The sequence below is a fragment of the Acomys russatus genome, chromosome 14, assembly GCF_903995435.1.
Source record: "Acomys russatus chromosome 14, mAcoRus1.1, whole genome shotgun sequence".
NCBI classification, from domain to species: Eukaryota; Metazoa; Chordata; class Mammalia; order Rodentia; family Muridae; genus Acomys; species Acomys russatus.
In genome coordinates this window covers 38,335,242-38,352,652 of record NC_067150.1, presented here as the reverse complement: position 1 = coordinate 38,352,652, position 17,411 = coordinate 38,335,242, and positions in this window count along the sequence as shown.

Genomic DNA, 17,411 nt, shown 5'->3' with positions numbered 1-17,411 from the left:
AATGTGAGCCAAAAGCAGGAGGCGGGGCCTTCAGAGAGTTGGGATAGTTTTGGCTGTTCATCGCTCCACTTTGAGATGCTCCTAGAGAGAACCGCTCGAGGGAAGGCTTCAAGGGCTCCAGCTGAGGTTCTGGGTTCTGGTTGCTCTAGGTTCCAGCAAAAGAAATCCTGGAGATTTGTTCTACACCAGGAGAATTGTTCCTCGGAACTGATATCCTTACAGTTTCATTATTGTACTCTTTAATCTTTTTTTCATATTGTTTATGTTAGTCAGGTTATAAGTGAGGTACTCTAGGTTGATAAGTTCATAAAATATATTTGTTAAGAAAATTGAGCCTACGCACACACATACACACATATACAGAGGGAGAGGGCAGACAGACAGACAACAGACGGAAGTCATCCAAGCAAGGCTTCTTCAAAAATTCACCTGACAAAATTGTTGCCTCAAAAGAAAGAGAGCCCCCCACAACGGGGCTCCAACATCTCACATTTAAGACCAGTGAAAAGCACATACACTCAGCAGATGAAACAACAGTATTTGTCCCTTTCCCACGGGGACAAGGAGGGAGGCCATTTCTATCATGGAGAATCAAGACATTCCTTATACGGTCCTTGCCCTTTCCAGCCTAGGAGTAAAGAATCAGGAAGAGGAATTGATAAGGAGATGGGATGAACTTTATTACCCTGCAAGGAACAGCCATAGCCCTGAGTTCTAGCCAGAGGCATGAAGTCAAGGATGTAATTATCAGTAGCTTTTAGGTCCTGTCCCTGATGTTACCTGGTCTGCTGTAGCCCCAACTTGCTCTTGACCTTTGTCACTCCTAACCTGCTCCTGGTATGCTTTGGTCTGAGCATGACCACACCTCAAACCGTCTTTTGGGCCAAACTGATATTGACGCTCTAGGGTGCTATAGTCTATTTTATAACCTCTTTCGGTTAATAGATAAAATTACTACTAGCTAAATTTTTAACAGCTTCAAGAACAGGTCAGAGACCTTAATTTCTTCTGAGATGGCCATTAGGCAGGGAAGCAAGGAAGAAAGCTTCTCTGTGGGGGAAAGACTATCATCTCTCCTCTCAAGCCACCCAAATCAGCCTACTCCCTAAAATCTAGGTTTCAGAGTGAGTGTTCTGTTTGCTTGTTTGTTCTTTAATTGACATATAATTATTGTACATGCTTATAAGGAGCAATGTGGTATTTTGATACATGTATAAAATGTGTAATGATCAAATAAGAGTAATTAGCATACACAGCACCTCAAAAAACAAATCCTTCCTTTGTGGTGACAACATTTAAAAATCTTCTTCTCTGCTCATTAAAATTTAAATGTGCCATAATTGTTAACCCTACTCACCCTACTGTGCTATGGAATAAGAGAACATACTTCTAGCTATAACGTCATAACCATTAACCAATCACCACCAGTCTCCTCTTACCATCAACGAACCACCTTCCATCTCTTCTGGACTCTGCCCTTTCCAGCATCCACTAACCATTCCTCCACTTGTCCCTTCCACCAGAACAACCCTTTTGGCTTCCACATACAGAGGTAGGAGAAGGGGCAGCATTTGTCTTTCTGTGCCTCAGTGTCCTCTGGTCTCGTCCATGTTCCACCAAGTTATAAGATATCCCTCTTTGCACGGAGGAATAATAGTCCACTTGTGTATATGAAATACCACATTTCTCGGGTCATTTTCATCATCTGTATTTCATCAATGCCTGGTGATGGACAGCCAGATGTTGACTCATACCTTGGCTTGTATAAATGGTACCACAATAAACACGGGCCTGCAGGATCCCTATGGTACCCTGAGTTGAATGCCTTTGAATATATACCCAGAAGTTCTCCAGCTGCTTCTATTATAGTCATAAGCTTACTTCCACATGTGTACACTAATTTGCATTCTCACCATCAGTGTCTAAGGGCTCCTTGTCCCGCACATCCCCCCAATGCTTCCTCCTTGTTTTCTTAATGGTAGCCCTTCTGACCAGGGTGAGATGCAAGCTCAAGGTAGCTCTGGTTTCCACTTCCCTGATAACTAAAGACGTTGAACGTTTTTCCATATATTTATCGCCCTTTTGTCCTCTACCTTTTGAAAATTATCTGTCCATTTTATTTGCTATTTGTGTGGTGTGTGTGTGTGTGTGTGTGTGTGTGTGTGTGTGTGTGTGTGACAAAGCACATGTGGAGGCAAAAGACACCTAGTGCGAGTCAGTTCTCTCTCTCTACCATACAGGTTCCAGAACTCTCCTCACTGAGGTTGCCAAGCTTGGCGGCAAGCATCTTCCTCCACAAAGCCATCTTGCTGGCCCCAATTTTTTTTTTTTTTTTTTTTTGAGATCTCTTTATTCTAGATATGAACACCTTGTTTGATGTCTAGCTGAACATTTGCCCACTCTTATCCAGACATTTATGTGGAGTTGTTCGAGCACTTTAAATGCTCTAGAGAAGACCTGCTTATCGGATAAATTGTGTGAATACACTTCTCCATTATGAGCCGTCTCTTCACTGTGTAGATGGTTTCCTTTGCTGTGCAGAAACGCTTCTGTTTGCTATAGTCCTATGTGTCTAAATTTGCCTTTGTTCCTATGTTTTTTAATATATACCCCCAAAAGCATTTCCCATATGTTTTATTCTAGTCTTTCATACTTGTTTCATTTTAACTTTGTCTTGTACATATGGATCTGTTTCCTTCTTCTGCATAGGAATAGCCACACCATCTATTGACGAGACTATCTTTGTCCCACAAGGTATGTGTTTGGTGCTTTTGCAAAAGTCAGTTGGTTGCAAATACATGCATCTGTTTCTAGGTTCTTGATTGTTCTTAATTATTTTCTATCAGTGCATGTATCTCTTATTTATTATAGCTGTCATGTTTTTAGAATTCAGGTAGTATAATTTTCCATATTTGTTCTTGTTTTGTTTTGTTTTTTGTATTTTGACACAGGCTTTCTCTGTGTAGCCTTGGCTGTCCTGGACTCAATTTGTAGATCAGGTTGGCCTCAAACTCAGAGAGATCCGCCTGCCTCTGTCTCCCCAAGTGCTGGAATTACAGCCACACGCCACCATGTCCGGCAATCCATATTTATTCTTTTTATCAAAAGTGCTGTGGGTACTTAGAGTCATTTTTTTTTTATTTCCACATTAATTTTAAGATCTTTTTGGATTTCTGTGAAGAATTTCCTTGGCATTTTTACAGACATTACATTCCGTCTGTAGCTTCCTCTGGGTAGAATGAACATTTTAACAATAGTAATTTGGGCCTGAGGAGATGGTCTAGAGACAATGTGCTTGCCTAGCATAGCTAAGGCCCTGGGCTTTACTGCAAACACTGAAAAATAATCCCTCTTCTTAATCCATGAACATGGGCTGTCCTCTCATTGTATGTGTGTGTGCACATATGCATCTTCTTCAATTCTCTCAATAATATTATAATTTTCACCATAGATGTCTTCCACCTTCTTGTCAAATTTATTTCTGGTTACTTTTGAAGTTATTGCAAATGAGATTGCTTTCTTTATTTCTCTTTCAGATAGTTTTTTCACTGGCATATATAAATGCTGCTTCTTATGTTAATTTGTATCTTACCAGTTTACTGAATTTATCCATCCTAACAGATTTGGGTTTCTTAGATACATAAATCATGTCATCCGCAAACAGGGACAATTTGACTTCATCCTTTCCAATTTGTATGCCCTTTATTTCTTTTTTTTTTTTTTTTTTTTCTTGCTGAATTAGTTTCTGGCTAGCACTCCTGGTACTTTGTCAAATAAAAGTGGTAAAAAAAAGTGAAAGAAAAAAAAAAGCCTTAGTCTTGTTTTGGATAGCAAAGAAAAAGCTTTCAGCTTCCCACATATACTATGATGTCAACTTTGAACTTTTCAGCTATGCCATATGTATGGGATGGGGTACATTACTTCTATACTTTATTTTTGAGATTATTTTTCTGTCATGAAGGGATGCTGAACTTTACCAAATACATGTTCTACAGCTATTGGGGTGTTTTTCTTTCTTAATTCTGTTAATGTTGTGTATATTTTATCTATGTACATTGGGCTAAATACCACTTGGTTGGGATATATGATCTTTTTTGCTATATTTTTGAATTTTACTTGATACATTGTTGTTGAGATTTCTTTGACTCATAGTCTTCTTTTGGTGGGTTCTTATCTGCTGTTAGAATTATGGTAAAACTGTCTTGATAGAAGAATTATCTCCCCTTCAATCCCACCAATATTTTTTAGTAGTTTGCGAGCAATAATTTTAGTGTATCTTATAAGAAGTGGCCTTTGGTGGTGAAGTCATCCAGGCCTGGACTTTCCTCTGTTGGAAAGTGGGTGTGGTTATGTCATCTCCTTACTTACTCATGTGCTCTGGTTTTCAACTTCTTCATTGTTTACTGAACCTTGGTATGTTTCCTATATCAAGGAGTGTATCTGTTTCTTCTAGACCTTTCAATTTGTTAGAGACGAGTTTTACAGGAAAACCTTTTGTACTCTCTCTCTCTCTCTCTCTCTCTCTCTCTCTCTCTCTCTCTCTCTCTCTCTCTCTGCCTTTTCTCTTCCTTGGTTAATCTTTCTAAAGTTTTACCAGTTTTGTTGAACAATATTACTTGTTGATATTTTCCTTGTTGTTAGTCTTGATTTTGTTTAATTTATGCTCTGGGTTTCATGATTTTCTTCTATTAACTTCCCATTTTCATTTCTTTCTGAAAGCTTTTAAATGTTCTTTTTAACTTCTTTCTTGATCCCTGGTTGATCAGGCACATGCCATTTAATCTTTATGCATCCGTACACCTTCCAAACTTCATCTTGTTTCTGACTCATTGGTTAATTCCACTGTGATTCACAAAGGTTTGGTTTTGATTTTTTAAAATTCATTTAGACTTGTTTTGCAGTTCAATGTACAATCAGCCCTGCAGAATATCCCTTGCGCTGAGGAGAAGAATGTGTACTTGTCAACATCAGGTGGCATGTTCTGGAAATGTCCGGGGTGTCTGTTGGTCCAAAGGGCAGTACAGTTTAGCTACAAGAATCCTTTGCTGGTTTTCGGTCTGAATTGGCTGTCCATTGCTGAAACTGGAGTGATGCAGTCTCCTGTGATCATTGTATTGCAATGCATTTCTCTGCTAATGTTCACTTGGTATATCTGGGTGTCTGGTACTACATATGTATGTATTATAATTATTATATTATCTTCCTGTATTGACCTAACAATGGCTTATTTTTAATCTGCGGCAACCTGGACCAAGAGAATTAATTAAAGACAAAATATAAGTTCTTCTCAGAACAGCACAGGCTAGCTGAAACATCCAGCTGCAAAGGTGAAACACATGTGTAGTTTCAAATTTTCTCATAGTTGATCTCGGAAAGCAAACTGAAAGTAGCAAATATGTTTTACTCAAATAAATACACCCAAAGGATGATCATGTTAACCTGCAATAGGCATAAAACTATTAGTGGGATCATCAGTACCATTTTTTTTTTTTTTTTTTTGGCTACATCTTCAAATCCACTGTGTATTTGTACTTAGGGCACAATTCACCTGTGAATAGCCATTTTTGAAGAATTCAATAGCTAACATAAGGCTGCCTAGTCCTAGTCCTATTAGGTAAAGAAGCTCTGAGAGTCAAAGAGCTCTGTTGCATTTGGAGAAACAACCTTGCCACCATATACTGTCCTAACACCCTAAAGTGCCAGCTGTGCACAGCCCTGGATATCACTGGCGAGTTTGTTCCATTCAAGTTCTGAGATCAGACTATATCTACATCAAGCACTGACTAACAACACTTACAGAATTGGTTTAGGGAGTAAAAAGTTATCAAAGTGTCCCCAGATCCTATTTCATTCATTTTGAATGATGATAGTAGGCTATCCCAATAAAACTAAATAATAAATGTGTCTGAAGCATCATTGACGTGCAGAGGTGTGCTAATGTCTCGTAATGGTCACTGGCAACCTGACTGCTCCAACCACATGACCCTTTTGATGATAATGAGCAAGGACTCACAGGAAAATCTAATCACACTCCCACGTGTTAAATCGGCAGAACTGATCCTGCAGAATGAAGAGCCGAGTGAAATGCTGAAAAGACACATCTGGGAAAACATAAAGCATGGTGCAAATCAATTACAGTCTCCAAGTGAAGTGCAAGGTGACGTGACGAAGATGCATGAGCTACGGAGCCACGCTGACTCTTGTAATGTCTCATCTCAGTTCTCTCATCCATAATGGGATAATGGTGTCTGCTTCTGAGTTGAAGTAAGGATTAAATGAGATGAAACAGAGTGCCCAGGAAGTGTCTTGCCCAGAGTACATGCAAGCAAATGCATTATTTCATTATTGCAATCAATATTTGCTCAACAGTCATGATGTACCCGATTCTTTACAAAAATCAAGAAACGCAAAGAAGTACTAGTGAGTAGGACGCGGTGGAAACCATTCTGAAGGCTGATCTTCCCAAGCACAAGTCCCCACTCGGCTCTGACTAGATGTGTGGCTTGTGTCCCCGTGGCTTATACAATCTCAAGAACAACACATTAGCTTCAAGAGTTTAGCCTTGTCCGACTTGTTCACCTTCATTCTGGCTCTTGACAAGCATTGGACTCCAGGATACAATGGGGACGTTCCTGGAAGGTTTAGGGAGCAGCTAAAGAGGGGCTGCTTAGGGGGCCACAGTGCTTCGATGAGCCAGTATGTTCTGTAGAGCCTCTTCTATCACAGCATCTCGCCTGCCACATGTTGACAGTTCACAGGATTCTAACTAGAGACTACAGAGTTAAGCACTAACTGGAAATGATGGTTGGTACTTGCAAGATCTTATGTTTGTCTGTTTGTTTCTTGAGACAGGGTCTCTCTTTGTATGCCAGGCTGCAGGAACTTGTTATGTAGTCTGTGTTAGCTTTAAACTTGCAATTCTCCCACCTCTGTCTCCCACATGCCTAGATGGTGGGTGCATGTCACAACATATGACATGGTTTTGTTCTTGTTCCAGCCTCCTTGACATCACAAGGGGGACCCCGACTTTCTCCCATTTCTTTCTGTGTCCAGCATCTGAAATCTGTCTTCCCGTGGATGTCTTGTGCTTTTCTGTAGGTCATGACCTAGAGCTTCTCCAATCCTGCCTAACAAGTCCTAAGCCCATGAAAATTTCTAGGACTCTGCATCTTACCCATGCTCACCAACAAGGAGTTGGTATCTACCACCTGCCATGCTAGGCACTGGGGATGTCATGTCAATGAGACCTTAACAAAAGACAGCCAAGAGAAGAAAAAAACCAGATCCTAGGAGATTTAGAAGTGCATTTTACTGAGTTCTTCTATGACTCAGTATTGTATCTGATGGGCATTAAATAGTTTATCCTTCAGCACAGCACTAGGAAAGGGAAATCGCCATTCATTTTCCATGGGTAGGAGACTCAACACATCACAGAGTAGACAGGGCTGTACCCAAAAGCTGGTCTCTCTGACTCTACTGATATTTTCACTGTGAATAGGGTCTAAAACTTCATGTCAATATCTATAAGCTTCCAAGAATGAACCAAGAGGCATGTACACTCAATAGAATGTGTACTAGAGAGCAGATATGGTGGAAGTATACTGTGCCCTCTGGGACCCTCAGTCAGTTAAAGCTCTCATCCATTGTTCAGTGGCCTGGGTCTCACAGAAGGGGAGTCATCCCTATGAGACCATCACCTGAATCGACCCAGGAGACTTTGGAAGCTGCCAACTCATATTCTCACAAATGAGAGGACAGTGAAGATGAGGCCCAACCTACCTAGGAGGCCAACAAGTCCATGACTCAATCCCCTCGACTCTGAGAAACTTAGAGCTAGAAAGAGCCTTCAAGCTTATTGTCACTGACTTCTCAACAGCCAGAAGGCTGCAGCTGCTTCTCATTGTCTCTCCTTCAGTCCCTGAGAGGGAGCCACTGCCAGTGAGCAGGAGCTGGCCACCCTCCTAAGACCCTGAGGCCACTCTTGCCCCACTCCATCTCCAGCAAATACCTCCTCTCATGGAACACAGGCTATCTTCCTGATGGCTTCTATACATGCCTTACATGCAAACATGTCCTCTCTTACTCACAGAAGCTTCAGAAGACGATCATAAGCACTCCTGCAGAAGATCCCCACAGAAGATGACCTCATTTCCCTTAGCTGTTCCTCCCAAGACATAGCCACCCTCTCCCACTCCATCTCTGTCTTTCTGCACAGAATGTGCTCTGGCTAACCAGTCTCTCTAACAGTGCCCTGTACAAAGCCTTTACTACTTGGTATAATTCTTTCTCCTCTCATCCCCCTTCCTTTCTTCTCAGGTTAACCATTGTGTGAAAAATCAGGTCTGGGAGCCTCATGCCCAGGCATTCCCAAGAAGCTCTGCCATCCAGCCTCTCTCTCTCTCTCTCTCTCTCTCTCTCTCTCTCTCTCTCTCTCTCTCTCTCTTTCTCTCTCTCTCTCTCTCCAGCACCGTGTCACAGTGACTTCTCCCACCAGCCACTGCTACAGCAGATGACCACAGAGAAGCAGAACAGACCAAACCGTCAGGACTGAGCATAGGCTCAGAAATCCTTCAGAACTCTCCAGGTCCTGCTGTGGGTCAGCCTGACTCTTCCGTGTGCCCATGTTCCCTACCTTCCTCACGCTACAGAAAAGCAAGGAAGACTTTCCACATCAATTGCCTCTAGTTGTCTTCAAAGACATTGCTCTGATTCTGCCACAAGGTCCCTTCTCTGTCTTCCTAAATCCGAGATGAGAGGCTAGCCAGAGCTCCAGAGTACTGAGCAAGCAGTGGGACAATGCTCGACCTTGCAAGCTGACTGCTGAGAGTCACGACAAAGTGCGTGTCAATGGAGACTACCTGTGCCACTCAGTTTATCTCTGTGACATATGCCTATGAGAAACAATTTTAAGGGAGGAAGGGTTTTATCTTGGCTCATGGTTTCAGAAGCTTTAGTGGATGGCTACTCAACTCCATTGCTGTGGACCTGAGGTGAGGCAGAGAACCATGGTAGCAAGGCCATGGGTAGAGGCTGCTCACTGTTTAGTGTCTCCAAGGCAAAGGGGCCTAGGGCAAAATCCATCCCTCAGAGGCACCCACCTAGAGGCATACTTCCCCTAACCAGGTTCTACCTACTAACGTTTCAATTATATCTAAACAATGTCATCAATTAGGAATCCACCAGAGGATGACTCTATTTATGAGTCACAGTCATTCCCAGGAAACCCTTCTTCAGTTGGCAGCGAAGCCACCCTTAACACAAGCCTACAGAGGACATTTCATAATCAAGCTGCAATGTTACCTTCTGGCCAGGATAGAGAGATGGCAGGGCAGGCCACGCCATGGTGCACACATTTGGGGACATGCCCCCAAACCTAGAGGGTACACATCCTGAAACCCAGGATAAACCAAAACACAAGGGTCACTGCTCTCTACAGCTCCACAGCCGGTTTCTGTGCATGCATGAGAGGCTGGGAAACACAACAAAGCCAGCTTCACCCTTTCCACTGGCTGCCTGTGACCTTACCCAGGTCTGGCTCATTTTGCAGAGGAAGCATGCTGGGGGCAACAATAGCCACTCCATGGGCAGGAAAAGCCTAGAACCAGGGGCCACCTGACCTGTTTTATATGCCATCAAAACCTACCCTCCATGCTTTTCCAGACCCCAGGAGTGGGAAGTTAATTTGTAACATAAAGGCAGAAGGTGAGGCAGAAGCTGTCCAGGGACTCAACCTCATGGCAATGGCTGGAGGAAAGACACAGAAGGGGAAGTTGGCTTTTCCGGAAGGATCCATGTGGGATGTCTGATCTGATGATGGTCTGGATAAAACTGCCTTGGGTCCTGCATGGTGGTACAGGTCTTTAATTCCAGCAGTTGGGAGGCAGAGGCAAATGGATCTCTGTGAGTTCAAGGCCAGCCTGGTCTACAAAGCAAGTCCAGGAAAGCCAGGGCTGTTATACAGAGCATCCCTGCCTCTAAAAACAAAACAAACAAACAAAAAAAGGACTGCTTCAGATAACCCCCTCAGATCCAGCATCCGCTCCACATACCCTTAGCTCTAACCAGTGGCCTAAGAAATACTCAAAAATGAAGGCCAGCCCTTTCCACCACCTCCAGGCTCCCTCTGTGTGTCTTTCTGTGTCCCCAAGTTTTCCTCCTATTCTAGCTCCTGCTTGTCCCTTTGGATAAAAGCACAAAGTCTGGATGTACCAAGGAGGAGAACATGATAAATGGAATTCACCTTCTTTCTCCTCAAACTAGCATTCCCATCTGTAAGACACAGCATACCTCCTTCCTGGATCCCTGGGTACCTGGCCACAGGTGGCTCAGGCATCTAAGAGGCAAGGCTGTCCTCACTGCCCATACCTACTATACTGGTCTGTATTCCCACCCTCAGTAGGAAAAGAAAATCTGAGAAATCTGTACCAAATGTCCATTATATCTTGGTAATAACAGACCTGAAATCCCAGATACTCCAGAGGCTGAGGCAGGAGAATCACAAGTTCAAAAGTTGCCTAGGTTACAGAGTGGAGTCAGAGCACTTGATCAAAATAAAAATCAAAAAGATATACCTTAACAGTAAGGTGTTTTCTTCTCACACTGAAGCCCTGGGTTCCAGAAAAAGAAAAAAATAACTCTTTTGTTTGTACTTATGAGACACCTAGGCAGGAAGAGGACAAGAATCTGGGTACCAGAAAGTATCTTAAGGGGCTGAGAGGATGGCTCAGTGATAAGACCACTGGCTGCTCTTCCAGAAGTCTCAGCACCCACATGGTGGCTCACAACCATCTATAACTGTAGCCCTATGGGATGCGATACCCTTTTAAGTGTATAAATGTACATGTAGGCACAACAGCCACATAAATAAAGTACATAAATCAATCTTTTTTTTTAAGAGAAAGAGAAAGAGTCTGCAATCACACTAATGAACCCTTTAGCTCCTACCACAGAATGAGATTTACAGGGGGAAGGAAGGTCTAGATCCCAGTCTATGTAGAAGGCAAGGACCAGGAGAGGCTAAGAGTCCACTGCCTGCAAGCCAGGCTGACTTTACTGTGGCTTCCACAGCAGATAGTGATAGCCTGGGTGGAGGGCTGACAATGGGAGCCAGCTTCAAGTAGGAGGTCTCCTCTCGGGTCCTCCCTGTGCTGGGACCCCCTGAGAAGAAGATCCCAAGTGGTTACTGTCCTGAAATGGCAACCGTCCCCATTATGTGTTTGCCTGCTCAGGGCTCTCTCATAGCCTAACTGGAGATTCATTTTCAAGGCTGGATGCTCATGTGGGTCACCGTCAACATCACATACGCAGACAGGCACCCTACTCCTCTGCAGGCATTATCACGGATTTAAGAGCATGTGGAAGGAAGCAGGCTGGGGGAAAGAGCCATTTCTATGCTAAGTGTTCTCATGTGATCCGAGTGATAGAAAATGAAACCGTCAGAAATGGAAGAAGCTGGAATCCCCCTGCCCTGAAGCCAAGAAGAGAGGAGCCCAGGCCACGGAGGCTGCCCTGGAGTTGAGCTCTGTCCTGGATTCTGAGAACCCATCAGACTAGGGACTACAGCTGTTGCCCTTGAAAATCAGTAACCCCATCTGGAACACCACTGTGCCCAGTGACATACCTCCCTACCCTTGTACTGTGATGCTGGCCAGCAGCAGCCTGCCCTTTCCTCTCCTTATTGGAACCACCTATCCCAGAGGAGAATAGATCTGATAGAGGCTGCTGGCCCAGCGCCTTGGAGACTGGGTCCTAGCGGCCATGTGATCAGTTTGCTCAGCTATGCACTTCTCCGGACCTCAGTTTCCCCATTCATATGACACCCCCCTCCAATGCTCTTCTCACATCATGCTCTTTCTGTTGGGGTGTCCTGGGCTCATGTTGGGTGAGATATGTGTGAATGGTAAGGTCTAAACGTCGCCTCTCCCAGCTGAGGACACACTGTCATCACACTGCTTCTTACAGGGAAGGAAACCTCTGCCCGGAGCATGAAGAGACAATGGCACGGCTTCAGGTTGGAAAGGACAAGCCTTTTCGGTGCCCTCTGAAGATGTAGATTTAAGAGATTTCTTCTGACAAGGGTGAAATGTTTGACCCAGAATAAAGACTGAACCATCCTATTTGGCCAAGTCTCAAAAATAAACAGGAAGAAAGAAGCGGCCATTAGTCCAGGCTCAGCATTAGTATGGACACCCCAGGAATGGGCAAATCAGGTGTCCCTAAGTTCTTACTATCCCAGGGCTCTCTCCTGTGGACCAAAGGCAAGCTACTGCTAATACTACAACCTACGGAGATGGAATAAGGGCTCCCACCAACCACGCATCGCATAAAGGGACGCTGAAATAAAATACCACCAAAGGTAGCCTTCTAGAATGAAAGCTGAAAATAGCATGTCACTCGGGACCAGGGATGGGGACAGTGTATGTGGGAGTAGAGCCTGTGTACTTGTTTCCATGACATAGGTTGGTTATATGGGCTGGGCCAGCATCTGGTCCTGTTTTGTATTGGCTGAACCACCTAGAGGCCCTGCCTAATACCAGACAAACAGAACTCAAGACTCCCCCCTCTCTACCAACTCCTTGCCTTATGTTGCATTGTCCAGCATTAATTCATTATTTTATCCTACCATTCTAGAAGCCCAGTTTTATTCATTCACGCTAGCTCCTTTCAGTTCTGTGACATTTTACTAACAAGAAAGCAGGACATAGAAATATTGAAAGATTCCACTCAGCTCACATAGGCTTGAACCCAGGTCCCCAGACTTCATTCAGACCTCCTTCCATTCCACCTTCCACTGTTGATGGTATGAGATGGCCTCAGTCTACTCCCCCAGGGCAGAAGGGCAGGAGGGCCAGCGTTGATGGATGCCCGGGAGCTCATAGTATGGCGAGGAGTTTTCCCGCAAAATGGAGCAGGCCGCCAGCATGCTGATTACCCAACCTTATTCCATCTCATAATAAATGGAGCCCCCGGAGGGCCAGGCATGATGGGGTGGGTGAGATGGGGAGTGAAGACTATTACGGGATTTTAACCTCCGTCTTCTCTTTCCGGGCCTCTGGAACAGCTGTTCGACAAAATGGATCTGTGCAGACAATCATTTTTGCTGCATTACTTAATATACAGTTGCTCTCGGCAAGAGATATAATTGACTTGCTTAACTAATCAATCTTTCTATAAGCATAGCTGCCTTTCCTCTCCCACTGGGGGAGGGAGGCAGGGGGAGAGGGTGGGAAAGAGAAATTGCAGGGAACAACCCTTGGCATGAATTACAGTGCTCTAACACCCAGCTGAGCTCTCGGAGCTGGGGGCAAAAGCTGCTGCGAAGCATGCCCATCAAGGTTCCTTTCTGGACCAGATGTGGTCTATGGTGGCCTGAGGTAATGGTGACCCCAGCGTGAGATGGAGGCGGAGTGCCAACAGAGGTCAAAGGAATCACAGCCCAGACGATGCAACGATTGCCCCAGATTGTCTTAGCCATAATGTGCTCCGTCTTTAATGATAAGAGTGCACTTGGCGACTAGAGACACCTCAACTCTCAAATTAAGTCATGGGTCTGTGGATGCAATCTCCTCTGGCTGACTAAGAAAACAATCCCACTCCTCTCCCAGCTCCCCTCCACCCCTCCACCCCTCCACTCCTTCCACCACTCCATCCCTCCCACCCTTCTACCCCTCCACCCCTCCCACCCCTCCCACCTCCATGCATCTCCTTGGTACCCCACAAAGCCTATCTTCACCACCATGTATACGCCGCCAAACACTTAAAATGACAAGTTTTGTGAACGAGAAAAAGTTCATTAACAAGGTACCAATTGTGAGGAGGTGGGAGCACCGATTCTCAAATACACTTTCCCAAAGATAGAGTTTAGCAGTACTTATGGAATAAAGGAACAGGTTGTAGACAGAGAAAATGACTCAGCTGGTAAAGTATTTGCCACATAAACATAAGGACCTGGGTTCGAATCCCACATAGAAAGATGGGAGTGGCAAAGTACCTATGATCCAGGGCTGAAGGTGCAGTGCCAGGGGATGCCAGGCCTCATTGGCTAACCCGCCAAGTCTGATCAGTGAGCTCTGGGTTCAGAAAGTGATCCTGGGATGGCTAATACTAACTAACTATCCACTTGACCCCATCTAGAGTTAGCTGAGGAACAGGCCTCTGGACATGGCTATGGAGGATGATGGTTCTCAAATTCAATGATGTGAGAAAACCCATCTTACCTGTGGGTCAGTCCACCTGGTGAGCGCGGGTCCTGAGCTGAGTGAACTGGAGAGAAGGAACTGAGCTGAGACCTGCATAATTTGTCATTCTCTTCTTCTGACAATGGTGGTGATGTGACCAGTAGCAAGAAGCCCCTGCTGCCTTGACATCCCCACCCCCAAGGTGGACTGTACCTTGAATTGTGAGCTAAAAACAAACCCTTCTTTCTTGTCAAGGCATTTTACAACCGCAATGACCAAAAAAAAAAAAAAGAGAGAGAGAGAGAGAGAAAGAAAAAGAAAAGAAACAAAAGACAGACCCTGTCTCAAAAAATAAGGCTGAGAGCTATTAAGGACAATATTGACCCGTGGCCTCCACACATATGTGCACACAAGTGCATCCTCAGGCGCACGTGTACAACCACACATACAAAGGAAACAGCGGCCTAAGGAAAAGCCTAAGGAGATAGGAAAGGGAGAGGTATTCAGTGAGCTACCCAGGCACAGGCAAGCTTCATGGCTTTTCATAGGACCATGTTCAGGAAACAGCATTAGTACGGTCTAAGCGTGGATGCATCAGCTCACTAGACCCTCCATGCAGCCGGCCTGCAGACTTGGTGGAGGGGGGCGGGCAGTCATTGGCTGTCTGTAAATGTGTTTCTCCAACTCTGTGAAGAAAACTCCCAAAGAGACCCGAGGAGGCCAGGGCTTTGACTCTCAAGCCTGTGCGGTCCCTCTGCCTGAAGCATAGTTAAGCATTCAGTACAGAATTAAAAACAGACCGGAAGTCAAAAATTACAGTGTGGTTATTTCCAGAGGACAGGGTTTTTTGTCACCAGGTGGGAAATCTTTCTCTAGAAAGAAGGCCCAAGAGCCATGGTCTGCTTTAACCAGTGTTTTTATCAGTGCCACAGAGGAAGCTTGAGAAAGAAAGATTGCTTCATTTGCGTATGACAAAGTTGGAGGAAATTAATTGCACAGCATGGTCCATCTCGACAGAACTGTACGACCTCAGAGTTTGACCATCTCAGTGGGCAAGAACACATGCCCAGACACACAGATAAAAATCCAGTGGTGCTATGTGTAAAGCCCAGTGTTTGAAGTCAAAGAATCAATTGAACTAGTTCCAGATAAAGGTGCCGTGCCTTGCCAGAGACCCGTGAATACAAGATCGTAGCATCTGAGATGACCACAGAATTCAGTAGGAAGGTGTGGTGACTAAGCAAAAGAAATGTGCAAGAGGCACGATTGGAGAAGAGGCACAACAGCCTCTCTGCGTTGCTCTAGGCTGGGTCCATCTGTACCAGAGGCCTGTGCTGTCACTCTCAGCTTTAAAGGAACAGAGCGATGCCTGAACACAGTGGCAAGGATTCTGGGAGTGTTGCTTCACCCAGAACAAACAGCTCCTCTCACACGTGAGACAGGCTACCCCTTGGAGCAGTGGCTCTTAACTTGTGGGTTGCAAACCTTTTGCGGGTCTTGAACAACCTTTTCACAGGGTCACCCAAGACCGTCAGAAAGCATAGACATTTACATTATGATCCATAATAATAGCAAAATTACAGTCATGAAGTGGCAACAAAAGTAATTTCATGGTTGGGGGTCACCACAGCACAACACGAAGAACTGGAGTAAAGGGTCGCAGCATTAGGAAGGTTGAGAACCATAGCCTTAGAGGAAAGGGAAGTTCAGAAATCCCTGGCAGTGCTGAGGTTTAAAGAGCAGGCTTAGGAGCCAGGATGTTGTCAGAGGTTTTGTTGTTGTTGTTGTTGTAGCTGCTGTTGTTGCTGCTGTTGCCCTGACAAAAAGGAATTTTGAAAAGAGTTTATTAGAATGTTTACTCCAGGCAACAGTCTATCATTTCAGGGAAATCAAGGCAGAAACTTAAACTAGTCACATCACACACATAAAAAACAACAAAAACCCATATGTATCCTTACTTGCTTGCTTTACTCTTACACACTTCAGGGCCCTGCTGCCACCAGTGGGTGTGTTTTCATATTTCAACTAACACTCAGCACAATCTCCATAGACATGCACACACGCCAACCTGATCTAGATAATTTCTTATCGAGATTTTTATTGTATGTGTGTGTGTGCATGCGCGCGTGCGCGCACGTGCACACGCACACACACACATGCCACATGTATGCAGGTACCTGCATGGCCAAAAGAGGCCATAGATTTCCTGGAGCTAGAATTATAAGCAGTTGGGAGCCACTTGATGTGGGCATTGGAAACCAAACTCAACATCTCTCCAGTTCCCAAGAATCTCTTCAAAGGTGATTCTAGGTTGTATTGTTGGACCCTGGAGTCCAATTCAGGAAGGGGGTCGCCACAAGAGACCACTCAAGTCACACAGGCTGGAGGTATAGGTAAAATTTATTACTGACACATCAGAAGTCCCAATTGTCGATGTGTCAGGGTCCCTCAGCACTCGGGAGGCGAAGGACCCCGAGCAGCTGGTACAGGCTAGTTTTAAAGGCAAAAACCGCAAAGCAGGTGGGGTTGCTGATCAAGTTAGACCATATGGACATTAGGACATCTGGCATTGGGAGACCTCTTGTGGGGATTTGGGGTTGGGTCCCTAGAGCAGTTACTGGAAACCATATGGGGACATCTGATATTTTGGGACCTTGCATGTAACTGATCTGGGAACTAGGGTAGAACTGTTGAGGTTGGCAGTTCTGAGAACTGGGAGAGGTTCTCAGGCCACTGGGCAAGCAAAGTTGGACAAGCAAACAAGCATCTTATATTTTATAATTTTACAGTTTCTCAGTATCAATTTGTGAGTTAAAACTACCCAGCACAATGGCTTATGCTCCAATCCCAGCTCTGCAGTCTGCAAGGTGGGTGTCCGAAAGACAAGTTTCTCCACTTCTCTGAACCCTACCTTTTCACACTCACAAAATAGGGATAACTTTTTTACTTCCTGGGTAAAGCCAGTTAACATGTGTGAAGGTCTCTGTCTTAGTTAGGTTGTCTATTGCTGCTATAAAGAAGCAAGATCATAAGCAAACTTGGTTTATTTTGCTTATGCTTCTACGTCACAATCCATCATGGAAAAAATTCAGGGCAAGACTAGAGGCAAGAAATTAAAAAGAGGCCATAGAGGAGTGGTATTTACTGACTTGCTCCCCATGCCTTGCTCAGCCTGCTTTCTTACAGCACCCAGGGGTGGCCCCACTCACAATGGGCTGGGCCCTCCTGCATCAA